The sequence below is a fragment of the Lates calcarifer genome, linkage group LG12 (genome assembly GCF_001640805.2).
Source record: "Lates calcarifer isolate ASB-BC8 linkage group LG12, TLL_Latcal_v3, whole genome shotgun sequence".
Classification (NCBI taxonomy): domain Eukaryota; kingdom Metazoa; phylum Chordata; class Actinopteri; family Centropomidae; genus Lates; species Lates calcarifer.
In genome coordinates this window covers 10,702,281-10,708,888 of record NC_066844.1, presented here as the reverse complement: position 1 = coordinate 10,708,888, position 6,608 = coordinate 10,702,281, and positions in this window count along the sequence as shown.

Sequence of the window (6,608 nt, the reverse complement as noted above, 5' to 3'; positions counted from 1 at the left end):
CTCTGACCTCAAACAAAGTATTTTTGTCTCCATTCTCCAGTTTCCATCTCTCCATGATGTGATGATGATGTCTGTTTTGTTTAATGGGTGAACCATGTGCTGCCTGCAGGAGGTTACTCTTCACCCACCCATGTGCACAGACACAAACACACACACACACACACACACACACACATAACCAGTGCATGTACTATATGAGGACAACACAGTTAATCGCTAAGGCTGTTCGTTACTCTCTAACACCTTTCTGTCATTTACAAAAAGATTTTAATGTTGCAGGGTTTCTGTCTGAATAAGTAACTTTTGTAATCATCACACTGGTTCTTCCATGTTTGACACACACACCTCCACGTCTTGAACATTGGCAGCATGTATACTTGCTGGTATAGCCATTGAAAGGTCAAGAGCCCTGGATCACAGGTCAGGAAAACCACTTCCTCTCTGCACTGTAAGTTTGGCCAGTTTTTAGAAGTAATAGCAACAAATAGTAGTAGAAGATGTCATTATGCGGTGCAGTTCTCCACTTTAATATGAATGAGATCACGCAGGTAACTGTATAGAAGCATTATCAAAGCTGAAGAATGAGAGAGGATATAGATAATAAATTAGCTTGAGGTCAACTGTATATGGCTGATATCAGCTGGATGTAGTGGTTTTAAGGGATCAGTCAGACGTGTTGCCAAAAGCCAATAGTTTAGGCAGATTATCTAAAGCACTTTATTTGGAGGTAAAACCGCATGAGAGTGGACTCAAAATGTTGCTAATCTCTCATTGCCCAGAAAAGACTGTGTGCACACAATACTACAGTAAGTACAGTACAGTCATGGGGGTAGCTGAGTTAGCATTACTGTTAGCAGGCTTATCTGTTAGCATGTTTTCTGGCAGTTGACCTATGTTGGCTGTCCACACTATTACAATGTTATCTAACTGACCTATCTAAGAGAGTTATCTTAGAGAAGATATCATTTCTGTGGCTTCTGTTGCTTGCTAGCTTGCAGTCTGTACAGTTGTTACAGTGCATGGATAACTCACATTCTCCATCTCACTTCTTTTGAATCATTTTGCTTTGTCTCCTGATTTCAGTAATCAACTTGAGTTGAGTACAGCAGTACTGTTACCAAGAGGGATTTTGGTCAAAACGACATTGTCCCTAAATGTCCTTAAAGCTAATTAATCTGATGAAGTGAAGTGACTGGGTGATGTTGGTGACAGCACTTTCACTGGGGTATGTAATGACTCACATAAGAATGAAAAGAAGAATTGAACACTCAAACTCAGGCCTGTTGCAGTTTTTTGCTGCTGCTCTGTGTGTAAAGGAGGAAAGCTGGAGGGAATGGGAGAGAGAGCGGGGGAGTGTGTTAGGTGGACAACCATTCATCCTGAGCTGAGGGAAGGTTTCCAAATCTTCCCCCTGACATTCTTCTGGGCTCAAAGAAGCCCCGGCACAGAAGTGGCCCAAAACTGGCACAGACCGCCTCAGTGTTGCCAGGGACAGCCACTCTGCCGAGGCGTTGCTGGGGCCCAGTGCTGTTTTGTCTTCCGTTCTCACCTCACTTCCTGGTTTGGAAAAGGAGGCTGGAGGATCATTAACCAGCAGAAGGAACCCATACCGCACTGTACTATATGTCCACATGTCACCAAAACTCTATTCAGTTAGCTATTTCTGCCCCTCACTGGCAGTCAGTGGCATGGACTTCCTTTTTTTTTTGTTCTAAAGCAAACATCCATCCAGCATTATCATTGGGTAGAGTTCTTAACCTGAGTGAAAGATTATTCATATCTCACATAGCTACACGGACCAGTTGCCAAATGAGAAAGGTCATACTTTTCCATGTCCTGTGTTTGACTCTACAGCACAGAGTGTAACTTTTTGGTTACTAAATGTTACATAATGTCTTCATGTCTTGTCACTGGATGAATACTGTCTTATCGACTCTATTCACTTCATCAACAAAGTTAAATTTCCTGTCTACACTAGGAAGTGGGGATATGTCATATTGTGTAGTTTCGCAAAATTACATACAGCGTTACGGACTGTTAGCATTCTGCGCAACTTTGTGCCAAAGTTCTTCTTTTAATCTGACACCTGTGATGTGTGCTTTTATCTTGAAATGTGTAGTAGGCTGTGTGAATCAATCAGTGTCAGAAATTTTGACTTGTATTTGCTATAGCCAGCAACAGCAATTAGAAGTTAAGAGACAAAACCAGAAATGGAAAAAAAGAAAAAAGAAAAAAATGGGTACGCTGCTAAGGTTGAATGATCTGATTTGACTGCAGATTTTCTGGTATCCAAAAAGAGTCTTTATTTTAAATTTCTCGAAATTCAGTTTTTGTCCACGAACTTGAATGTTCTAATATCATCACCATTTCAAAATCAAAACAGCTCATGTATTGCAAATAATGCTGCAAATCAAAGGGGTTGATAAATGAAAGAAAGACTTACCAAGCCAGCTTGGGAGATCATACCAGCTCAACCTTGGTTACACAGAGCAAAAACAGGAGTTTGGAGTGTGGAGTGGGAATGAAAGAGGCACCATTCTCCCAATTGTACCATCAAAATGATTTTGAAATTGTAAAATTGTTGCATAATTGTGCTTTAAAATACAACAAATAGATTAGATAATGTGTCCTTTTGCTACCCTTTTTATCTACTCTACCTTTCCAAGGTAACTACCAAGCCAGAGCCACAGTAAAATGAGAAGCATGACTCCATGTGTACTGGCAAGCACAAGAAATGTGTCTCAGTATGAGCTGGAAAATTCTTATTATATTTACAACTGTAGCATATTTTAGGACATGTCTTATGCACTCATCAGTATCCACTTTTGCTTAATTTAAAGACATACAAAGGACATCCTGTTAGAAATGCTAGTGATAAATATAATAAGACTCACAGCTTGTCTATTAAATACTGTATCATGTGTGCTGAATCTAAGAATGAATCCTCTTAGCTCCTGAATCCTCTTAAGGACAACCCGTGAGTTTCCATTCTCCATGCCTGCATTCCTGCATGGCCACAGTCAATGTGCAGCACCAAACCAGTGTGGCATCTGGAAACATGTACACAGAAAATCCTATACAGATACAGTGGTAAATGCATCAGCTCCTTGAAGATCACGAAGAAGAAAATATATAACAAGGAAGCTAATGAAGATAGGGAGACTCTGGAAATACCTACATGGTCTCTGTAGGCACCAACCTTTTGAAATAAAAAATATTAAAGGAAATAATTTTTGCCCCAGAAATCATGCAGTGACATTGGCATGGCGATTAGGACGTGTCAGAGAAAATGTCAGAGCAGGAAAACCACAAGTTGTCCTCAATGGGACATTTCACAAGAACAGAGCTATCGTAAATGTTGTTAGTAACACCTGTGCTTTTTCTACTAAGTATGATAAGAAAAAATGTCTGCTGTGAAAAAGTATCTGACACACTGAGGTGTCCCGAGGCGCTTGGGAAAATGACTGACTGTTTTGGAAATTAAATGTAAAGGCTGCTGTATCAGCGTAGTTTGTTTGCCGTAAACACATTATATGCTAGCCAACAGTTGCCTCAGTATAGACCAACATTAGCATATTTATATATTTAGTTTTATATATTTATATATTTAGATCTGTTTTGGTTTCCACTAACTCCTGCAAAAAATATGTCTCTCTAGCCACATTCTATATTATCTTGTCCAGCTATTCTCTGGTGTAACCTAGACATTAAGTTAAAAGATGCTAAAAAGTTCTGAACAACTGATGAAAACTGAATTTCTGGGTGGTTCATTAACATAGTCTATTGTGCAGCTTTCTGTTTTCATCCACTTCGACAGATGACTTCCATGGTAATTATATATTTACTCAGCACTTTGTTACTGCTGTTTGAGACAGGATAAAAACATATAAAACTGCAGTTGAGTTTGAGTAGTTAGAGTTTGAATCACTGCCAGTGAATGCATGTTGTAACAGTTCTGGTATACCTTGCCAAAAAGATATCCAGTCCAATCAATGAATGACAGAGATGCTCAGTTTAAACATGGCTGTGACTTTATATGTACAAATCAGATTTAATGAGTGGAGGATAAACTTAGCTTTATCATCAACAAAACTGTCAGATGGATTGAACATTGAGGGACAATTTTGCTATTCTTAGATCATCTTCAGGGCGGCACGGTGGTACAGTGGTTAGCACTGTCGCCTAACAGCAGGTTCCGGATTTGAGGCCTGGTTCGAGCCTGGGGCTTTACTGTGTGGGCTTGAGTGAGTGCAGACTTAGAAGCTCTGAGATTTGTCTGTAATTACATAGCCTTTGTCCATAACCATTACATCTTTACCCATTGGTTGAAAATTTAGTTTTATATGATATCAAATGATCAGTAAAGGACAAAAAATTATTTGCCTTTTCGTCTTGTGTGCACCATGTGGTGTTCCCAAAGGAATGCAAGAATATGAGGGAGTGACTTTTTACAGTTTAACAAGTAACCTTTTATTAACGGTGTGGTTAAGTTTAAGGTTTAAGGAAATCTTATTCATTTAGCCCAAAAATACAATCACATTTTAGCTTCGAATGGGTTTACAATCTGTACAACAACCTCTACTTCAGATAAGAAAAAACTACTCAACAAAACCTTTAACAAGGGAAACACTTGAGAGGAGCAACAGAGGGGGATTCCTCCTCCAGGACAGACATGCAACATGTGTATAATGAGTTTAAACAAGAATAACAATAAAACTGTTTTAATTATGATTATGAAATTATGATATATATAGAAAGAGAATGATACTAATAGATTGGCTTTACTTTATTCTGATTTTTTTATGTAAAAATGCCACAACTGACATTAAATGGCTAGAAATAAGAATTAATGTAAAATTAATGTCATTTGACTGCAGTGAGATGTTGTAATTTTCTGTGTGGACAGATCTGTTCCAGGAAACAGTTGTACTGAGTTATCTGAAAATCTTTACAGATTAAAACCTACAAGAATCCTCTCAAATGTAAAACAGAGTCTTGCGTAAAAAGAGTTCTTCCAGTTACACTCAGCAGAATTACCCAGAAAACTGAGTAAACCTGCCTCTTGTAAACAAGGGGGGCGTAAAAATAAATGAATAACAAGCTTAAGTTCAGCTTTGTGTCTGTTAAGTTTTCCAGTACCTTCATATTTACCATACATATATGAGTGGTATCAATCCTCTCATCTAACTCTGAGCAATAAAGCAAATACATTTGCAAACTAAAAATAAAAGTATGCTTTTAAATTCTTATTTCAAATAAACCATTGGATCCTCTGTGAGTTACACAGACTATTCACAGATAGGAAGAACACATGTTCATTCCCTGCACTAGCAACAGGAAACGTCCATCGGTGTTAAACATGGCACTCCATTCTGTTCCAGCAACACATCTTCTTCCAGATCTTTCACACTCGCACCTTTTGTGCATATACGCACATACGTGTGAGTGAGAGAAATATGGAAAATGATAAACACCTGATTGCATTGTGAGTAATATGCCACAGAGTGGGTGGGTGGGTGGTGTGTGGGGTGGTGAATTGTAGCCTCTGCTCTCTGGGCGATGCCGCGGCTGCTGATGCTGAGCTGAGCGGCTGTATAGCAACAGGCAAACAGCACAACAAAGGTGCAGGTCCTCTGGGGATGTTGTTAGAGCTGCTGTTTTCCTTAGCACAGCATGAGGAAGCTGAGGCAGCGTGCAATTTATCTGCCAGATAAAGCACACACATACTGTGCAATCCATGGATGAAAAAGAGTCTCAGTAGTACATTACATTATGTGAATATTACAGCTGATCTAAAACCAGAATATAATTTCATAGAAAACAGCAAACCCAATCACAAGATACTGTCATACTGGCAAGAGAAGGTAAATGTTTTTATACTGCACATTTCATTAAAAAAACAATTCGAAAAATGCTTTTCATAATATGTCAAAAAATACAAAAGGCATAAACCCCAAATCATAATCACAAGGACAGAATAATTTCTCAAGAAAATCTAAATAACAGACACAATAAATACAGGTAAAGATGAGAACTTAAAGCTGCTACAATCAATGTTTTTATACTGACAGTGGATCAAATGACTATGTGTAATGTGACAGTGGTTGCTAGTGGAGCCTAACCCACATAACATGACTGCAGATGCTGCTCAGTATCTGCACAATGTGTGAATACATTGTGCATTGTGTATACTGTTTGCTAACAGTTAAGATGTGTTTTCTGCTGTTCCAGTGGCAAAAAAAGTCAATTCATACAGATTTAAAGTTCAACTCTGGGGCTGCGATTACACCAAGATATCTGGTTTGATTTTTGATTCCAACCTAATGTTGAGAAGAGCACCCACTCTCAGCCTTTACTCTTTTGCACTGAAGATAATCATTTCAGCCTTTTCTGTATTTAGCTGAAGGAAGTTATGGGAGATCCTGTCGCTGATTTGTTCTGTGCACTTTCAGAGAGCCTTGGGGAACTCCACAGGAAGATTTATAAACTAATTTTAACCACACAGACAGAACAGTCGTCACTGGAAATAATGTGCAGGAGAGCAAGAACACAATATCAAGTCAGGCTATGCCACTACTGATCTCTTGAATAAACTCACTCATTGAATA